The sequence below is a fragment of the Camelus dromedarius genome, chromosome 9, assembly GCF_036321535.1.
Source record: "Camelus dromedarius isolate mCamDro1 chromosome 9, mCamDro1.pat, whole genome shotgun sequence".
Lineage (NCBI taxonomy): Eukaryota > Metazoa > Chordata > Mammalia > Artiodactyla > Camelidae > Camelus > Camelus dromedarius.
The window spans coordinates 10542990-10563809 of NC_087444.1; the positions used below are offsets into that span (position 1 = coordinate 10542990).

General features: G+C 33.2%; 1 protein-coding gene across 3 annotated transcripts in view; it reads left to right on the forward strand.

Moving 5' to 3' along the window:
• Positions 1 to 20820, forward strand: part of LOC105085612 (pancreatic alpha-amylase) — a 36469-nt gene that overhangs the window by 3986 nt on the left and 11663 nt on the right. The window contains exon 2 of one of the 3 annotated variants that reach the window (XM_064488777.1): positions 19938 to 20096. The exons of 1 other annotated variant lie outside the window; for it this stretch is intronic. The gene's annotated coding sequence lies outside the window, so the exon portion shown is untranslated. The remainder of the gene's footprint in view (positions 1 to 19937; positions 20097 to 20820) is intronic. One more of the 3 variants, XM_064488778.1, reaches the window with a different exon arrangement.

A 20820-nucleotide genomic window follows, 5' to 3' on the forward strand; every position in this document is an offset into this window, starting at 1 on the left:
AAACCAGATAATGGTAAGAGAAAAATCTGAAAAATATCTGAGTTCCTAGAACACACTTCTAAATTATATATAGATCAAAACAAAATTTTAAGAGGAATTAGAAAATACTTGAATGAAAATACAGAATCAACATTTGGAGTATACAACCAGCTGAAGTTTTTAAAGAGAATTTGCATACACTAGAAAAGAAGAAAAATAACAGATTTAACCTTCTACCTTAAGGAACTAGAAACTAAGAAGAATAAATTAAACACAGAGCAAGCAGAACAAGGAAATAATAAAATGAAACTTAAGTCAATGAGCTTGTAAACAGAAAACAGTAGAAAATATCATTGGAAACAGAACTAGTTCCTGATAACATCAATACAGTTGAAAAAGTTCTTGCCTAATTCCAAAGAAAAAAGACCCTCCCCAACATCATAAGAAGATGAATTCCTTTCAGACGTCTGTCCATATAGTAAAATAAGGTATAAGAAAACTACATACCGCTATTTCTCATGCATATAGATACAGAAATTCTCAATAAAATATTAGTAAGTTGAATCAAGCAATATGTAAAAAGAATTATAAATCATGGTCAAGTGAAGTTTATCTTGGGAAATGTTGGTTTATTGAAACTTAAATCAATAAATGTATTTCACCTTATCAACAGACTAAATAAGAAAAAGCATATGATCATAATAAATGAAAGAAAAGCATTTGACAAAATTAAACATCCATTCTTAATACTCAGTAAGCTGGGAATAGAAAAGAGCTTCCTTAAGCTAAAAGTGAGTGCAAAACCTCTAGCTATCCTAATACTTAATGGTTAAAGGCCAAATGTTTTTCCCCTAAGAAAAGGGAAAACAAGGCATGGAAATGCACACTCGCTGCTCCTATTCAACATCTAATTGACAGCCAGTGCATAAAGTGAAAAAGAAAAAAAGCTATACAGATTGGAAATTAAGAAATAAAACTTCCTATTCAGAGATGATGTGATTATGTAGAAAATCCTAAAGAACTAAAAGGCTCCTGCAACTAAGTGAGGTAAACAAGGTTGTAAGATTAAAAGTAAGTATGTAGAAATCAGTTGTACTTCTATACACTAGTAATGAGCAACTAGACATTGAATTTTTTTTTCTACAGTTACCATTTGCAATAGCAACAGATCTGAATAATTAGGTATAAATTTACCAAAATATGTACTAGATTTGTATGCTGAAGACCCACCAAATAAAAACTGAAGTCCTAATTAGAGAAATGCTGTGTGCATGTTTCAGAAGATGATTTTTATGTCACCTCTTTCTAAATAGATTTATTTCAAATTAATTCTAACAGGATATTTTGTTCATATTGCCAAGTTGACGGAAAAAGGAACAGAACTAGTGAAGCCAGCACAACTTTGAAAATCAAAACAAAACAAAATTATATGACTTTGATTACATAATTCTATGACATTATAAAGCTAGAATGAATAACATATCTTGGTATTTGGTAGAAGAATAGATATGTAGATCACTGGAAGAGAAAAATCCAGAAATAGACCCACACATGTATGGTAAATTAACTTTGGACAAAAATAAGGCAATTCAGTAGAAAAAGGATAGTCATTTAATATAAGAGGCTAGGATAATTGGACACCTGTATACCCCTACTCCCCTAAAAAAGAACCTCAAAATATTTCTCTCACACAAAAACTTAATCAGAATAAATTATAGATCCAAATGTAAAATGTAAAACTATAAAAATTATAGGAAAATATGTATTACCTTACTTACACAAGTTCTCATATACAAAACCAAAAGTTTGATCCATTAAAAAAAATAAATTGGACTTCACCAAATAAAAATCCTGCATTCAAAAGACACGAATAAAAATGAAAAGGCAAGCCAGACTGGGAAAAGCTTTTGGAAAGCATATATTTGAAAAAGTATATCCAGAATACATAAAAAACTTAAAACCTTGAGAAAACAAATCAGAAAACCCAGAAATGAACAATAAATCTGAAGACACTTCACCAAAGATTTACAGATGGCAAACTCATGAAATGTTGCTCAACATCACCAGCCATTAGACAAATGCTAAATACAGCCGCAATAAGATGGCACCACACATCTATTGGAATGGCTTAAGATAAATCCTAATAACAAAAATTGTCAAGAATGTGGAGCAAGTACAGCTCTCATCGATAGGGAAAGTACAAAATGGTACACCTGCTTTGCAAAACAGTTTTGAGAAGTTTGTTAAAAACGTACACTTATGTGTGACCTACCCATGACACATAAGTATTTATCCAAGACCAACAACAACAAAAAAACTATGTCCACATGAAAATCTATACATAAGAGAATTCTGGCAAGATGATGGAGTAGGAAGTACCAGGAATCCATCTCCCTACCAGTAGACAGTTGCACTGGCAGATTCTGTCTGATACCACTGTTTTGGAACTCTGGTGTCTAAAAGGCTTGCAACTTCCAGGGGAAGTCTTGGACAGTAAATTGTAGTTGATTTAGGGCTGTTTCATCTCAGTGTAGTAGCAGCTACCCAACCCCAACCATGTGGCAGGCAGCCATGTATGTATCCTAGAGCAGCTTACACATAGCTGGGGGGAGACAGGCAAAAGGACCATAAGCTCTAGATTTATGCTCTAATCATTAATTGCTGCTTTTTATCACAGAAGTGCAAAGAGGTTGGCAGCCAAGGGTGTTGTACCTCTCATTTTTGTAAGCCATCCCTCCAAACCACTGATTAAGTGACTTCTAGGGGAATAATAGGGCAGTAGCTCCATTTTTCCCTCCCTCTTTATTTTTCTTTTTCCCCTTTGGGAGCTAGACATGCTTAAAAACTAGGACATTGAAAAACAACTGCACATATGGGGAAAATTAGAAATTGACCACTAATCCCAGGGAAAGGTGCAAAAATCTGAGAAGACCTTAGATTTCACACTGAGGCTGATCCTTGGCACAGAAATGACATATAGCAATCAAAAAAAAAAAAAAAAACCAACAACAATTAAAAAAAAAAAAAAACCGGTAAACTCCGTGGAAGGGGGAGAATCTGAATTTCAGAGTTACCATATTGTTAAATTCAAATGTCCACTTTTCAACGACAACAAAAATTACAAAGCGTACAAAGGGACAGGAAAGTATATGACTAATTCAGAAAAACAAACAAATTTATCCTTGAAGAAGACCTAATGGCAGACATACTACACAAAAACTTTAAAATAACTGTTCTAAATATGCTCGAGGAACTAACAGAAAATGTGGAGAAATGTGGAGGAAGTGAAAGAAAAACTGTATGGATAAAATGTAAATATTGATCGGTAGCAAATCTGAAAAGAAACCAAAAATTTCTGGAGCTGAAAAGTACAGTAATTGAAATGAAAAATTCACTAGAGGGATTCAAAGGAAGATTTGAGTATATGGAATTAAGAATCAGTGAACTTAAGACAAAGAAAATAGGACAATGGAAATGATCAAGTCTGAGGAACTGACAAAAAGATTAAAGAAAAGTGAACGTAGCCTAAGAATCTTACGGAAAACCATCAAGCAAACCAACCTACACACCATGGGATACTGAGGAGAGGGAAAGAAAGTGAATATTTGAAGAAATAATGGCTGAAAACTTCCTGAATCTGATGAAAGTTGTGAATATTAATATCCAAGAAGTTCAATGAATTCCAAGCAGATAGACTCAAAGAGCCACATCAAGATATAAAACTTACAAAAGGCAGGAGTGAACTATCACATACAAGGGCTTCTCAATAAGAGTATCAGTAAATTTCTCATCAGAAACTTGGAAGGCCAGAGGGAGTAGACTAATATATACAAATTCAACCCGGAATCCTGTATCTGGGAAAACCATTTTTTCAAAAGTGAAGGAGAAATTGACATTCCCAAATAAACAAAGCTCAGTTTGTCACCGCTAGACCTGCCCTACAAGAAATGCTCAAGGGACTGTTCCAGGGTCAAATGAGAGGAAACTAGACAATAATTCAAAGCCATATGGAGAAATACAGATTTCAATAAAGGGAAATATATGGACAATTTTAAAAGCTAGTATTGTAACAGTGGTATGTTACTATACTTGTTATCTACATGATTTAAAAACAGACGACTGTTAGTCTATAAGCTAGTAGTATTTTAACTGGTCTGTAACTCCACGTGTTTTCTACATAATTGAAGGGAGTAATGCATTTAGAATTATGTTTAGGGACACAAAAAAATGTAATTTTGAGGACTTTAAAAACCAAAAGGACTGGAGACATAACTGTAAAGGCAGTTTTTGTATATTACTGAAATTAATATAAACTTAAGTAAGAACGTTATAATTAAGGATGTTAAATGTAAACTCTATGGTAACCACAAGGAAAAGAGCTACATAATATACACAAACGGAAATGAGAAAGTAACTTAAATATTTTATTACAAAAAATGAACCAAACATAAAAGAAAAACAAAACAACAACAAAAAGCTTTAAGGCATATAGAAAACAAGCAAAATGACAGAAATCAGTCTCCTTTTCAGTAATTAAGTATAAATGAATTAAGCTCTCCAATCTAAACACTAAGATAGGGAGAATGGATTATAATACTTCATCTAACCATCTACTGTCTACAAAAGACATTTGATCAAAGACAAAATAGATGGAAAGTGAAAGTATTGAAAAAGGTAGTCAATGCAAATAGTAACCAAAAGAGAGCAGGGGTGGCTATACTAATATCAAACAAAATAGACTTTAAGTCAAAAAAGGTTATAAGAGACAAAGACGTATATTAATAAAAGTTTCAATAGAGCAAAATCATGTAACAATTATAAACATTTGCACACCTACTGACAGACCATCAAAATATATGAAGCAAAAACTGACAGAGTTGAAGGAAGGAAGACGTGGACAATTCTACAGTAATATTTGGAAACTCCAGGGCTGTAATCATGATAATAGATAGTACAATCAAACAGAAGTAAGGAAATAGAGGACTTTAACACAGTAACCAACTGGATCTAACAGACATGTAGAACACTCTAACCAATAACAACATACATATTTATCTCAAGTGTATGTGAAATATTTTCTGGAGTATGCCATATGTCAGGCCACAAATTTCAATAGATCTTTTCAAAAAGAGGTATACAAAGCATCTTCTCTAGCTACAATGCGATTAAGTTAGAAATCAATAACAGAAGGAAAACTGGAAAATTAACAACAATGTTGAAATTAAATAACATATTCTTGAACAGCCATTGAGTCAGAGAAGAAATCATATGGGAAATTAGAAAATGTTTAGAAATAAAAGCAAAAACAACATGCGAAACCTATGGAATCTATCAAAGTGGTGCTAAGGGAAGAATTTATAGTTACAGTCGCTAACATTAAAAAACAAAGATTTCAGATCAACAAGCTAGCTTTACAACTTAAAGAACTAGAAAAAGAAGAGCAAACTAAACCCAAACTAGCAGAGGAAGGACATAATAAAGCTTAGAGTAGATATAAATGAAACAGAGAATTTAAACATAGTAGAGGAAATTCAATTAAAACAAAAGTTGATTACTCAAAAAAAAAAAAAAACCAACAAAATTGGTGAATCTATAGCTACATGAATGAAGAAGAAAAGACTTCTGAAAAGATCAGAAATGGATGCGAGGACTTTACAGATTTTATGGAAATAAAAAGAATTATAAGAGAGTACTCTACAACAAATTAGATTACTAGATGAAATGGACAAATTTCTAGAAACAAATGTACTAAGACTAAATTACAAAGAATAGAAATTTGAATAGACCTATAACTAGTAGGGAGACTGAATCAGTGATCAGAAATCTCCCAACACAGATAAGCCCTGAACCCGATGGCTTCACTATTAATTTCTAGAAAACACTTAAGGAAGACTTAACACCAATTCTTATTAAACTTTCACAAATTTGAAGAGGAAGGAAAACTTCAGGGCTGATTCTATGAGGCCAACATTACACTGCTATCAAAACCAAAGACATTACAAGAAAAGAAAACTACAGACCAATATCCCTTATGAATACTGATTTAAAACATCTCAACAAAATGCCAGCAAACCAAATTCAGCAACATATTAAAAGGATTATACATTATGACTACAAGTGATCCATTACTGAAATGCAAGGATGGTTTAACATGAAAATCTATCAAATCTAACAGAATGAAGAACAGAAACTGCTAATGGATCCAGAATGGATACAGAAAAGCATCTGACAAAATTCAGCATCCTTTCGGGAGAAAAATATTCAACAAACTAGGAACAGAAGGAAACTACCTCAGTATAATAAAATTCATATACAAAACCCCACAGTGAACATCATGCTCCACACTGAAAGACTGAAAGCATCCCCTCTAATATCAGAAACAAGTCAACGACGCCCACTTTCACCACTTCTGCTCAACTTAGTGCTGGACGTTCTAGCCAGAACAGTCAGGCAAGAAAAATATAAAAATCATTCAAACTGAAAGGGAAGAAGTAAAATTGTTTCTGTTGACAAACGATACGATTTTTTCAGCTTTATTGAAGTAAAATTGACAAATAAAATTCTAAGATAATTTAAAGTGTACAGCATGGTCATTTGGTATCTGCATTCACTGTTAAAGGAATTTCTCCATTGATTAACATATCCATCATACCACTTTTTTTTTTTTTTGGTGAGAAAATTTAAGTACTACTCTTAAAATTTCAATTATTCAATACATTGTTACCAACTATAGTCACTATGTTATACATTAGATCCTCAGACCTTATTCATTTTATAACTGAAAGTTTGTACCCTTTACAAACATTTCTCTATTTCCCCCACCACCCAGCACCTGGCAACCACTGTTCTATTCTCTGGATATATGCTCAACTTATTTACTTTTTTTTTTTAATTCCACGTTTAAGTGATACAATGATACCATGCAGTATTTGGTCTTTTTCTGTTTGATTAATGCCCTCCAAGTTCATACACATACAATGGAATATATATGTAGTGTGTGTATATATGTGTGTGTGTGTGTATACTTATATACATATATCATGTTTTCTTGATCCACTGACCTGTTGATGACCCTGTAGATTCATACCTTGGCTATTGTGAATAATGCTGCAGTGAACATGGGAGTATAGGCACCTCTGCTAGATAATGGTTTTTTTTAACCTCTTCTAGATAATGGTTTTGTTTACTTTGAATATATACTCAGAAATGGGATTAGTGGTCCATCTGGTAGATCTATTTAAATTTTTTTTTAGTAACTTCCATACTATTCTTCATAGTGACTACCAGTTCACATTTCAAACACATTTGGTATTCGAGCATTCTCTTTTCTTCACATTCTAGCTATCATTTTTTTATCTCTTGTGTTTTTGGTGATAGCAGTTCTAACAGGTGTGAGGTGATCTCATTGTAGTTTTGCTTTACATTTTTTGGATGATTAATGAAGTTGAGCACTTCATGTACCTGTTGCCCTTTTGTATGTCTTCTTTGGAAAAAAGTCTCTTCAGGTCTTTTGCCTATTTTTAATTTAGGTTACTTGGTTTTTTTCTATTAAGATGTAGATAAGATCTTATTTAGAAAACTCTAAAGACTTTCCACAGACACACACATGGAAACTTTATAATTAATAAATTTAGCAAAGTAGCAGGATACAAAATCAATATACAAAAATGCATTGCATTTCAATAGACTAATAGTGAACAACCTGAAAAGGAAATTATGATAACAATTCCACTTAGAATAGCATGGAAAATAATAAAATACTTAGGAATTAACTCAACCAAGGAAGTGAAAGACTTGTACAATGAAAACTACAAAATATTGCTGAAAGAAATTAAAGAAGAAATAAACAAATGAAACACATCCCACGTTCATAAATTGGAAGACTTAATGGTGTTAAAATGTCAGTACTATGGAAACTGATCTACAGATTCAATGAAATCCCAATCAAAATCCCATTGACTTTCCTGAGAAATAAAAAATCTCATTCTAAAATTCATATGGAATCTTAAGGGACCTCAAATAGCAAAAAGAATCTGAAAGAAGAACAGAACTGGAGTACTCACACTTCCTGATTTGAAAGCCCACTACAAATCTACAGTAATCAAAACAGTGGTAATGTCATAAAAACAGACATATACACCAATGAAATAGAATAGAGTCCAGAAATGAACATTTACATATTGGTCATGGTTTTTGACAAGATTACCAAGACCATTCAATGAGGAAAGATTCTTTTTAAGAAATGTTACTGGAAAAACCAGATATCTACATGTAAAAGAATGAATTTGAATACCTACCTAACACTATGTACAAAATTTTCCTCAAAATGGACAAAGACCTAAATTTAAGAATTAAAACAATAAGATCTTAGAAGAAAATATAAAAAAAAATTCACTACATTTTATTTGGCAATGGTTTCTTGGATATGACACCAAAGGCACAGTAACAAAACTAAAATTAGACAAATAGGACTTCATGAAAATGTTTAAAATTTGTACATCAAGAGATACTATCAATAGAAAAATTCATCTACGGAATGGGAGAAAATATTTGTAAGTCATGTATCTGATAAGAGATTAATAGCCAAAGTATGTGGAGAACTACTAAAACTCAACAACAACAACAACAACAACAACAACAATAACAATGAAACAGCAACTCAACTGAAAAAAATGGGCAAAGAATTTAAACAGATTTTCTCCAAAGCAGATAGCCATAAGCACATGAAATGATGCTCAATTTCACTAGTTTTAAGGTAAATGCAAATCAAAACTACATGAGATACAACCTCATGCTCATTAGTGTTGGCAAGGATGTGGAGAAACTGAACTCTGTGCACTGCTGGTAGGAATCTAAAATGGTATAGCTGCTATTGAAAATAGTTCCTTAAAAAAAAACTAAATAAAATTACCATATGATCCAGCAATTCCACTTCTGGGTGTATACCCAAAAGAATTGAAAGCAGGATCTCAAAGCAATATTGGTACACCCCTGTTCATAGCAGCAATATTCCCAAAAGCCAAAAGGTGGAAGACATACAAGTATCCATTGTCAGATGAATGGAAAAGCAACACGTGCATGTGAACAACAGAATATTATTCAGCCTTAAAAAGGAAGGAAATACTCCAACAAAGATAATCCTTGTGAGGTAAACATGCTAAATGAAACAAGCCAGTTACAAAAAGACAAATACCATATGATTCGATTTATATGAAGCACTTGCAGTAGTCAAAATCATAGAGACATAAAGAAGAACAAAAAAATAAATAAATAAATAAAATAAAGAAGAACAGTGGTTGTCAGGGGCAGAGTGGAGGGAGGAATGGGGAGTTTAAGTGGTACAGAATCTCAGTTTTACAAGACGAAAACAGCTATGGAGATCAATCATGGTGATGGTTGTACAATACTATGAATATATTTAATAACACTGAACTGTACGTTTAAAAACTTAAGATGGTAAATTTTGATATATATGTTTGCCACAATTCAAAAATTTGAACAAAAATCCTGCATGTGAACATTTATAGTGACGTTATTCATCATCTTCCAAAATGGAAACAACCCACGTGTTCTTCATATATTGTAGTACATCTGCACAAAATACTAATGATTGATACATGGGGCAATATGGATTTATCTTAAATGTTTCAGTGAAAGAAACCAGACTCAAAGTCACATATTATGTGATTACATTTTTTGAAAAAATATATAAATACAAAACTATAGCACAGCTACCTGATGAGTGATTGTGAAGGGGCCAAGTCTGGGTAGATGAATTGACTGCAAAGGGAATTTTGGGGTGTGATGGAAATATTGCAGTCTTTTATTGAACTCCTACAGGGTGTAACACTGGGGTACAATTTTATTGTTTTGCATGTGTTTACCCAGTTATCCCAACACCAATTGTTGAGACTGTCCTTTCTCCACTAGGTATTCTTTGCTCTCCCATGGAATATTAGATGACTGTATATTCAGGGGCTTTAATTCTGGGCTCTCTGTTCTGTTCCATTTCTCCAAGTGTCTATTTTTGTGCTGGGTCCATACTGTTTCTATTAATACAGCTTTATGGTATAGTTTAAAATTAGAAATTGTGGTATCTCTGGCTTTGTTCTTTTTCCTCAATATTGCTTTCACCATTCAGGGTATTTTGTAGTTCCATACCAATTTTAAGACTTTTTTTTCTATTTCTGTAAAGAATGCCATTGGTATTTGATGGGGAATGTGTTGAATCTGTAGATGGCTTTGGGCAGTATGGACATTTTAACAATATTAATTCTTCTGACTCATGAACACAGGATGTTTTTCCATTTGTTTGTGTCTTCAGTTTGTTTCAGCAAAGTCTTCTAGTTTTTGTTGGACAAATCTTTCACTTTCTTGGTTAAAAATTATTCCTAAATATTTTGTTGTTTTCAATGCTATATTGAATGGGGTAGTTTTCTTACATTTTGAGTTGGTTCACCATTAGTGTGTAGAAGTACAACTGATTTCTGTATGTTGATTTTGTATCTTGCAACTTTACTGAAATTGTTGACTAGTTCCAATAGTGTTTTTGGTTGAGTCTTTAGGATTTTCAATATACAAACTCTTATCTGCAAATAGCTACAATTTTACTTCTTCTTGGATTTGAATGCCTTTTATGTCTTTGTCTTGTCTAATTGCCCTAGCTAGGTCTTCTATATCGAATAAGAGTAATAGGAGTAGACACCTTTGCCTTGTTCCTGATCCTGGAGAAAAAGCTTTCCATTTTCTCCATTGAGTATAATGTTAGCTGTGTGTTTGTTATATATGGTCTTTATTATGTTGAGATATTTTCCTTCTATGCTCCATCTGTGGAGGATTTTTATCATGAAAGGATATTGAATTTTGACAAAAGCTTTTTTTTCTTCTATTGAGATGATTATGAGATATTGACCTTTCATTTTATTAATGTGAAGTATTATATTTATTGATGTGTGTGTGTTGAACCATAATTGCTTCCCAGGAGTAAATCCCACTTGATCACAATGTATAATTATTTTAATGTGTTCTTGAATGCAGTTTGCTAGTATTTCATTGAGAGTTTTTATATCTATATTCACCAGGAATATTTGTCTGTATTTTCTTTTCTTGTGGTGTCCTTATCTGGCTTTGGTAACAGGGTAGTGCTGTCCTCATGAAATAAGTTTGAAAGTACTCCCTTCTCAGTTTCCTGGAAGAGTTTAAGAAGGATTGGTAATTTTTATGAAAATATTTGGTAGAATTTGCCAGTGAAACTGTCTGGTCTAGGTGTTTTCTGTGTTTGGAGGGTTTTGATTACTGATTCAATCCCTTTACTTGTTATTGGTCTGTTCAATTTTCTGTTTCTTCCTGATTCAGTCTTGATAGGTTGTGTGTTTCTAGAAATATTTCCATTTCCTCTAGGTTATCTAATTTGTTGGTGTTTAATTGTTTAGAATAGTTTCTTAGGAGCTTATTTCTGTAGTATCAGTTTTGATGTCTCCTTTTTACTTTCTAACTTTATTTGAGTCTTCTCTTCTTAGTTAATCTAGCCAAAGATTTACCATTTTTAAAAAAAATCTTTTTGAAGAACCAGCTCTTAGTTTTGGTGATACTTTCATTGTTTTTCTGGTCTCTATTTCATTTATTTTCTCTCTAATATTTATTATTTCCTTCTTTCTGCTAACATTGTGCTTAATTTGTAATTTTGTCTAGTTTCTTGATATGTCAAGTTAGATACTTTTATTTGTGATTTTTCTGACTTCTTAATGTCTGCATTTATCACTATGAACTTTTCTCTCAGAACTGCTTTTGCTGCATACTCTAAGTTTGGATATGTTTTCATTTGTTTTAAGTTAAGTTTTCGTTTCCCTTTGATTTCTTCTCCAGCCTATTGGTTGTTCAGAGATGTGTTGTTAGTGTCCACATATTTGTAGACTTCACAGCTTTTCTCTTGTTGATTTCTAGTTTCAAACCATTGTGGTCAGAAAAGATAGTTGGTATGATTTCAGTCTTCTGGGATTTATTTTGTATCCTATCATATGTTCTATCCTGGAGACTGTCCCATGTGCACTGGGGAAAAATGTATACTCTGCTGCTATTGGATGGAATGTTTTATATATGTCTGTTAGATCCACTTGTTCTAAAGCATGGTTCAATCCAATGTTTCTTGTTGATTTTCTGTCTGGTTGACCATTGCTAACAGCATTATACTGAAGTCCTCTACTATTGTATTATTGTCTGTTTCTCACTTTAGATCTTTTAGTATTTGCTTAATAGAGTTTAGTGCTCTGATGTTGGGTGCATGTATATTTACAATATCTTTTTTGATGTATAGACCCCTTTGTCATCATATAATAACCTTTTTTGTCTCTTGTTACCATTTTTGGCTTGAAGTTTATTTTGTCTAAGTATGGCTAACCCCTCTTTTGGTTTTCGCTTACTTGGAATATCTTCCATACCTTCACTTTGAGCCTATGTATGTCTTTTGACCTAAAATAAGTCTCCTGTAGATAGTGTATAGTCAAGTCTTGTTTTTTCCAGCCAACTCTGTGCCTTTTGATTGGTGAATTCAATCTATTTACATTTAGAATGATTACTGATATGTAAAGACTTATTACTGACATCTTATTTTTTCATTCTGTTTACTTTTTATCTGTATTATTTCTTTTTCCCTGTTTCTGCCTACCTTTGTAAATTGGTGGGTTTTCCCCAGTGGTTTTCTCAGTCTCCCCTTTTTATGTTTTGTGACTCTATTCCAGATTTTTGCTTTGTGGTTACCATGAAGTTTACATGAAACGTCATTATAGGAATAAAATAATCCTTTTTATGCTGATAACAGATTTTCTTTTTCAACATAAAGTTTTCATGCTTTTTGCTCCTTTTGTATTTTTGATGTCACAATTTTCCTATTGTTATACTGTGAAATCATTACCAAATTGTAGTAGGTGTCATTATTTTTAATGCTTTTTTCCTTTAATCTTTATACTATGATTGAGTGGTTAAGACATCATTCTAACATAGTTATAGTTTTCTAATTGCTGTTATTTATTACCTTTACCAGAGTGTTGTGTTTTGTTTTTGTGTCTTTCATAAGTTTTCCAGTTCTTTTTGTCCCAACTAGCATCTGTTCATTTCAGCTTGAAGAACTCTTTTAGAATCTCTTGCAAGTCAGGTCTAGTGTGGTAAACTGCTTCAGCTTTTGTTTGTATGGGAAAACCTTTATTTCTCCTTTATATATGAGGGATAACTTAGCCAGATAAAGTATTCTTGGCTGGCAGTTTTTAATTTTTCAACACTTTGACTATGTCATTTCACTCTGTCCTGGCCTGCAGGATTTTTGCTGAGAAATCTCCTGATAGCCTAGTGGGGGTTCCTTTGTAGATTACTTTCTTTTTTTACTGGCTGCTTTTAGGTTTCTTTCTTTATCATTGATTTTTTGACAGTTTCATTATAATGTGTCTTGGAAATGATTTTTTTTTGCATTGAGATAGTAGGGTGTTCTATTATCTTTGTGGACTTGTATGTCTAATTCCTTCTTCTAATTGAATCATTTCTAAATTCTTATCTTCCCAATTACTTATTCTTTCTTCCATATAATCTCTCCTGATACCTCTGCTCTCTAATGAGTTTTTCATTTTATTCAGCTCCAGAATTTCTGTTCAGTTCATAAAACAATTTCAATTTCTTTGGTAAAGAATCTTTTCTGGTCATTAATTTTATTCCTGAGTTCATCACCTTGCTGTCTTTGTTTCATTGTAAGTTATTGAATTTCTTCATTATAACCACTTTGAATTCTTTATCAGATCTTAATATTCTGTCCCTTTGAGTTCAGTTGCTGGAAAATTATTATTTTCTTTTTGTGATACTATATTTCCTTCATTTTTCATAGTGCTTGACAATTTGTGCCTCTGCTTTTTCATTTGAAGTAGTAAACACTTAAGGATTTGTTTACTATGTTATTGCTCAACAGGCTGGCAATTAGAAGATGTTCTTTTGTTTTCCAGAAGGTGGCGTGATATCTCAAGTTTTGGGTTTCTCTCCTATAGAAGTTGACTCTTGAGGCTGCACTTGGGAGTGTGTAAAAAGAGCTGGCAACAGAATGGAGGGAAGCATGGTCTTAGCAACTGAGACTTTGGAGATGCCATGTCCTGGTGGGGGGCTCCTAGAGTGGGAGATTCCCATAGTGTTGAAGCAGATAGCAAGAAACATGATCCTTCAATGTCCTTTGCTAGTTTTGTCTGCACTCTTTCCTCTTCCTCCCTCCAGTCATGGAGGACATCCCTCCTCAGAACTCCAGGTACTACTAGAGAGAAAGGGGACCCTCCAGCTCAACCCATGTGCATCTTGGGCACTCTGTCACTCATCGCTTTTGCTTTCCTTCTCCTCTAACAGAGGAATAGCTACTCTCACTTTCTCATGGGAAGTGGGGCTGCCTCAGCAGGTTCCTCCTTCTCTGCCCCCAAATTTGTCTCCATCCTGCTCCAATGGCATTCTGGGTTCTCCCATCAGACTGGCTGGACCTCCACATCCTCTGTCTCCTATGAGTGTCCACCCAGTTGTGTGCTTTCAGGTTCCCTTCTTCTAATTGGAGCAAGTGGGAGTGGGGTTGACTCATTCACCCCCTTAGATCTGCGTCCCCCTATGAAGTCCTATCCACCTATTTTGAATGCACAGGTGGGTAGAAATCTCCTAGATGTCCTGGTATAAAATGCAGAGGACTTTTGTTTGTTTATGGATGTCCAATTAGTTGTAAATCAAAGGAGAGAGAAAAAAGGAACAATACATACCACCATGAGGCTAATGTCATGTCAGTTTTGTTAGTTTTTAGAGTGGTTATCTAATGTAAATGCTACTTGTCTTGTTTTAGGTCTTGTTTTCTACATCAATAAAATAAGAATAGATTTAGATAAGTGATTTCCAATGACCAGAAAAAGAGAGAGAGAGAGAGAGAGAGAACAATGTATTAATGGTAAGGTTTTCATAAAGCTAAATTTCAAGACTTTGTATTAAAATATGTTTTTATAAAATTTTTTGAAATTTTAGTTAGTACTTAAAATCTGGAAACCACTGGACTAGTTTATTCCAATAGTCTCTCTCAGTGGTAATATTCTCTGATCTTATAGTTTATTCTTCCCTCGACTTCTTACATCCCTAGAGAAGAAAATCTCTTACAAGAATGTTTTATGAATCAAACAGCTTAAGGAAACTTAATGATTTATCAATCAGAATAGAATAGATCGTGCTGCAGTAACAAAGTACTAAAAATTCTCACTGCCTTACAATAGCCAACTTTATTTCTCATGTTTGTCTTAGATTGACAAGGGGATTCCTTATATTAGTCACTTCACAGTCTGTTACAGAAACATCTTTTTGACACATGTTTGACAATCACAGAAGCCCCCAAAGTAAAGCATTACTTCTATTTGCATTTCATTGCCAAAGCCAATGATGTGGGCACTCTTGAATTCAGCAGGACGGAGGTATGTATTTCACCTACAGGGAGGAATACCCAATATTTATAAACAACGGTACATTCTGTGGTTGAGTATGAGATCAGGAATAAAAGCTAACAGAAAAATTAGTTTCATTTAGAGTGAACATTAGAAAAACAGGAAATTTGAGCATAGCCCTTACTACTTTTACAGTCTTCTGAACATATTAATATTAGCTAAACAGAAATTTCCAGGTTCTAAAATATCTTCACATAGAATTTTTTTATTTGATTTTTTTATAACAACCCAGTGAGGGAGATTAAAAAGACTGAATAGTGGCTAAGAGCTCACTACAAAGTTAGTTTGCTTGGCTTTGAGTTTCAGTCTGAACATTTACTAAAATATGTTCATGGACAAGTTACATTACTTAATTTCCCAGTGCCTTAGTTTCCTTATTTTAAGACAGTCTGATCATGATTCTATCCTGCATTTTTATGGAGGAGTCAAAGTGATAATACATGGAAATGGCTCATAGTAAGACTCAATGAATATTATTAGTTATTATTAATTATTTTTTTGAATTTTTATCATATTTATCAATAGCACTATTATTTCCACTTTCTAAATGAGGACCTAAATGTAATCTATAGACTTTAATATTTTCTCTAAGATTCACATAGTAGATGGCAAACCGTGGATTCAAAATTAGATTTTTGGTTTAGAGACTTTATTTACATTCTAGTCACACTCATTTAACTAATTTGACACAATCATATTCTAATCTGTGTCTTTAAGTTTATTTTAGCAAAGGTTTTTTTTTCCCATTCATTGGTATAAATGCTTCAGGAAAGAAAGACTAGTCGAGACTGGGAGAGGATACTGAGAATGAGAAAGGAAGACAGAAAGCAAGCAACTGAAGAGGTACAGTGTAATTAGAAAAGCTGGCAGGGCCGCACACTGAGCTGAGGGAGGGAAGTCAGTTTGCTCAGGAAACAGGAGTGATAGTAGCCAATCTGGTGTCATTGTAGAGCTCACACTAGACTTTCTGTACAAATTAGATTTGGAGAATTAGAACTGGGTCATAAGAACACCAATTGAAAGGAAGAGTATTATTATAGGAAGTCTCTAAAGTCTACATTCAGCATTTTTTTTCTGATTGAAGAGAAAGCAAAATCAGAACTGTGTGATTTTGTTGTTTTATGATATAAAAGACTGAAATGTGGATTTGAGAGGTTGCTGAACTAAGGAAGTTGATGTGGTAAGTTATTTTAATGGTTTTTGAGTATCATAGTTCCCCCCTCCCTTTCTGTCTTGAAATAAGTGGTTTCTGTCATGTGCTTTGATATAGTTTAGAGTTTCACAATCTATTTTAGGCTTGTTGACAACTCAGATTTCAGTTTCCAGCAGTACAAAACGTACTATTTGTGTCTGAAGTGCGTCTGATCCCTGGCTCAAAATACTTCTCTCATTTCAGAAATCTGGTATGCAAACTTGATTATCTTTGCTTTCATTTCTCTAATCTTCACATGTGACTTATTATCCTGAGCTCGAGTTCATTTTTCTTTTCCTTTTTCTTTCTTTTCTTTTTTTTCTCTTTTTTTGGAGGGGTGGTGGGATACTGTTTTGAGAAAATTGTGCATGATTCAATGTCAAATTTAGAAGAGTTATGACTTTTTTTCAGTATGAGAAACCACTAACCTGACCAAATACTACAGTAATAATTACTACCTAATGCTCTAGTATATTGAAAACTGGGAAAATAGAAAAAATAAAAGATAAAAACACTTGGAGATAAATATAAGTGATAAAATAGCAACTATAGATGTGACATGGATGGTATTTCCACTAAAATATTTAATGATATTTTTATTACATGCTATAAAGATATTTAACTATAAGACATCTAGGCTGATAGTTACAAATGACAAGAGTAGATAACTTGTCTCTTCTTTGTTAATGCTAATTCATTTCTATGGTAAAAATATTAATATCTTCCTGAGAGGTGAAGTTGCTCTGGATAGGGGAGATGGACATTGTACATAGGTAACTAAGGTTTATATAAGTATAAAGGAAGCTATAGAACTAGATAGAAGTTTCTTGACTACTGCTTTTTGTTTAACATTTTAATAGAACTCCTTTATTTTATTTATGTCATGACATTCGTGTGGTTTAATCAGACTTTAAGCTTAATGTCTAAATTTATGATATTTGATGTGTTAAGAGAAATCCTGAATTTATGTTAGAGCCTTTCCCCTATAATGCCATTCGTATTATGGACAATAAATAAAATAAATGTCTCATATAATACTGACTGAGAAAAAATGCTTGAGAATATCAGTAACTAGTAATCTTATGGATAAGTCTGAGTTAACAGAATTTTTTTCTTCTTAACATTGGATATATTTTATTGAAACTTCAAATATAAATACTGCCTAAGGAGTATTGCTTTGATTTTAAGATATTATCAAATATTCTATTTAATATTTTTAGGACTTCCCAAGACATCTCATTTGGCACATTATAGTAGCCATTATAACTTCAAAATAAAAAGAAATTTCCTCTTTTTAGGGCAATCCAGGAAATATGAGGTGTGGGCAACAGAACACTGATATTACTATTAGTAATTATGAATAGCTTCTCTGAGGAGAACTTTTTTAGGAAAATTATAATGGGAAGTAGACATAACAACTAGTTCATTTTCTTATTTTTTGGTTTTGTTATTGATGTCAAAGATGTCAAGAATGTATTTGCAGATTTTACTTCACAAAATATAAATATACTTTAGTTGTTTTAATGACTCTCCTATGTCATATTTTTTCATAGAAAGTTTCTCAGAAAACATGTGACGATGGCTGATCCTTGGTAGAAACTTATTATATGTTTGCACATCTCTACCTATGGTTGGATGCTAGTAAAATTCCCCTAAGTTGTGTCTGCAAGTTATCCTTTATTTTAGTAATATTTTAAATATTTTGTGAAAAACACTTGCTATTTAAAGAATAGTTCAGAGATGACTGATGAGGCAATGATGAGTTATTTCAAAACCAACATGTAGTCTGCCAAAAGCTCTAAGCTGTTTAAAGAGAGAGTGAGAAAGAAAAAGAAAAGAAAATGTGGAGAAAACTGCAGGTGGAAAACATTGCTGGTTCCTTCTTATCACCATCTATTCCTCTAGGGGATATGAAAATAATTCTGAGATGTAGAAAGTATTATTAGAACTTGGGGAGAATGGAATTGAAAGGCAATGCCCAAGTGATGAAAAGTATAAGTGGGAAGAGAACATGGGTGTATAGCAGTTTGAATAGTACCAGAAATAAAAATAAAAGTACAATAATAACAACAGGATTACAGCAACCAAATATATTGAGCTTTTACTTATCCATGCACTAGGATAGCAATTTTATATGTGTTAATCCATTTAATCATCATAACAACTCTATTATACGGTACATATTATTTTTTCTAGCTCATAGTTAAATTTAGAGAGATTAGTTTTCAGAATCACACAGCTGATAAATGGCAAGGTCGAGATTTAAACTATAATCTCTCTTGTCTAACTCCTAAGGTCATGTCCTTAACCATTACATTTTAACATTTGGAACCTTGAATCATGTGTGAAGTTCAAATGATACCCTTCTTCTCTAACTCTCAACTCTTTATCACCATCAGTCCTATATCATCCACTATCTAGTCACTCTTCTCTCCCATACTCTTTCTAATACTCATCTACATTCAGTTAATCTCTTTTCCTCCTTGCAGATTTTCCTTTCTGTTTGTTTTTGAAAATCCTTCTTGTGTAATTAAACTCCTCTCCCACTTTGAAGGTAACTCTTTATATTCTCCCTTCTACCTGACCCCTTCATGTAGACTACTGGGCTTTGCCCAGAGTTGTAACATTTGATTCAACATCTCTATTGATTCCTCGTCAACTTTCAAAGCTCCAGCTATCCAGGCCTAATAATCCTGCCCGAGTGCATTGGCCTGTACTTACTAGTTGTTTATGGATGGCCTCTGTTCTGACTGGTTGGTGTCTGCTAAATCGGTTGTTAAATATTTTGTGTGCCATTTTTGACTAGCATTTCTTTGTTGAAAACTGCCAAAATCTCTCTTCTTCTTTCTTCATATCTAATGTTTTTTAAACCTCAAACTCAGTATATCTCACAGTAGCTCTTCAGTTTCCCTAAACCGAATATGCCTCTAGAGTGTACTATGAGTGATAATGGCATTGTCATAGTTCCACTCAGTAAACTTTAAATCAGAGAGTCCTTTTTGATTATTTTTCTCTACTTCCCTACATCTGATTAGCTACCATTTTCTGTAGAATTATCTCTACCAAATCTATTGCATCTCTTTTTTATCAATTAATTATTGCTGAATAACAATAGTAACTTATTTCTCATTTATCTGTGGGTTGACTAGGTCATTCTGCTGGTTTAGCTCTGGAACAGTCATTCAACTACAGTTAGTGGTAGATCAACTCACATGGTTGGAATGGCTAAAGACAATGAGATCTCTCTTTGTGGTCTTATATCCCCGTTACCATCACAGCACACTGATCTCAGATTTTGAAGACATCAGGACCCATTGTGCAGATGCTAATCAAACTTCTGTTTATGTCTGGTTTGCTGACATCCCTTTGGACAAAACAAGTTATAAGCCAATTCCATAGTCTATGAGGGAAGAGATCCCACAGAGGTATGGATACTGGTGAGTGTCATTCATTGGGTGGCACTTACTTTTACAGTTTACCACACTCTCCTAATTTTTAATTTTTACTGCTAAAATCCTAGTTCACATTTTCATCACTACTCTGTTTTACTACTGCACAAGTTTTCAGTTGTTTCTACCTCAGTTTTCTTTGCCGTCCAACCCATCTGCTCTACTCCAAAAGCTCTAATCATGTTACTTTCCTTTTTAAAAACAAATGAACAAAAACTTTCCATAACTTCTCATAGCTCTCAGAAGAAAGTCTGCTTTCATCTCCCTGACTTTGAGAGACCCCCAATATAACTTTCCTACTTTAAGTCCTATGACTGAAACATCCAACTTAATGTTCTACAAAACTATATTGATTTCTTGCTATTCTCTTGCCTAGTTCCTACAATTGATATGTTTTTAAAGCCATTTTACCTTATCTCTTTTCATTAAAATCAAACCCAATCTTCTAATCAGTTTTACCTTCCTCTACTCCCATCAATCACAAAGGAGTTTCCTATTAATGAAATACTAAAGCACTTTAAACACATCTCTCTCACTCTCTTAAGATAGTGCTCATACCCTTCATTTTACTATTGTTATTTGTATTTCTGCATGGCTGTATCCTTTCTCTGACTTAACATGAGAAAGGTACCACAACAGTGCTATTCAATAGAAGTGAAAACGACATACATAATTTTAAAAAATTTAGTAGCTGTATTAAAAGAAGTAAAAA